Here is a 1,163-nt window from a genome sequence, read left to right as displayed (position 1 = left end):
GAGAATACCTCAATATGACCCAGGGGCAGCAATAAAACTTCGCCGGGGAAAGTTTATGGAACAAATGAAACGCCAAAATCCAGGAGTTACAGATAAAAGATTTAACAGGCATTCAGAGTGTTGGGATTAAAGCCTGTGGCAGTTCAGTAAATACGGATAAAATGCTTATAGACTTGCTCTGCAAGTGACAACCAGCAACAAAGTGAACATGGCTGACATGTTGTCGGAAAGTAGTGTCAGCAAAAGCTCATATAGTCAGGATGGCCGAGCGGTCTAAGGCGCTGTGTCCAGGTCGCAGTCTCCTCTGGAGGTGTGGGTTCAAATCCCACTTCTGACATCAACATTTTCACTGGAGCAGCATCTTTCTTTCATTCATTCAGAATACCTCAGAGTGACCCAGGGGCAGGAATAAAACCTTGCTGGGGAAATGATATATTACTTACAGGCACAGAGGCACACACTGCAGTGGGATTCTGGACAGGGACTCAAGCTTGAACTGTCTCAGTGGCTGGAGCCTGTAAGAGAATAACATTTGTTAAAATGAAATCACAATTTACAACACAATCAAACCTTAAATTATTATTTCATACAGCCAATATTTTTGAAATAACAATCTGAAGGGGTACCTCTCTGGGTGCTGGGCAGTGTATACCGGTTCTTTAAAGCGCTGTCTTTTTTTCGACCGAGGAAGGGGTGAGAAGGGGTGGCTCAACAGCCTGTCCCCATAAAGTCTCCCAAAAGCGATTTTAATATCATAATTCATAACTTTTCGAGGCGATTCTGATGGGATAAAAAATTTTGTATGGAAAAACTTGTTGGGGAACGTTATGGATTATGCAGTCTATGCATACGGCGTGTCCACAACTCGCCTAATCGAGCTATGAACTCAAAAATGATTTCGAGTTCTGTCGGCATTGGGCATTTGTAGCACACACAGCAAATTTCAAGTCCCTCGGACCATTTTACATAGGTTCAGCGTATTTCTGGGCAGTCCGAACTGGAGCTGACACACTTGGGGAACCTTCATAATTCATATGAAGCGGCGAGCGCACGTACATGAAATGGGCGTCCACGCGTGCGGTGTGATGCCCCGAGTCTAAGGAGACTGTCCGTGTGCATGTCGGACGCTCCTGTGAATTTTTATGAATTTATTTCAATTTTTG

General features: G+C 44.2%; 1 non-coding gene across 1 annotated transcript; it reads left to right on the top strand.

The window, feature by feature from the left end:
• The first annotated feature begins 254 nt into the window (after positions 1-254).
• On the top strand, positions 255-337 carry trnal-cag (transfer RNA leucine (anticodon CAG)). The gene has a single exon. It is a non-coding gene; the product is annotated as a tRNA-Leu (tRNA).
• Positions 338-1,163: the final 826 nt, after the last annotated feature.

This window comes from Seriola lalandi, unplaced genomic scaffold, assembly GCF_002814215.2.
Source record: "Seriola lalandi dorsalis isolate HSWRI2012SDOR001 ecotype SW California unplaced genomic scaffold, Sedor1 jcf7180001956224, whole genome shotgun sequence".
In the NCBI taxonomy this organism is placed as follows: Eukaryota; Metazoa; Chordata; class Actinopteri; order Carangiformes; family Carangidae; genus Seriola; species Seriola lalandi.
The sequence above is the reverse complement of the archived record's forward strand: the minus strand, read 5'-3'. Positions and strand labels throughout refer to the sequence as shown.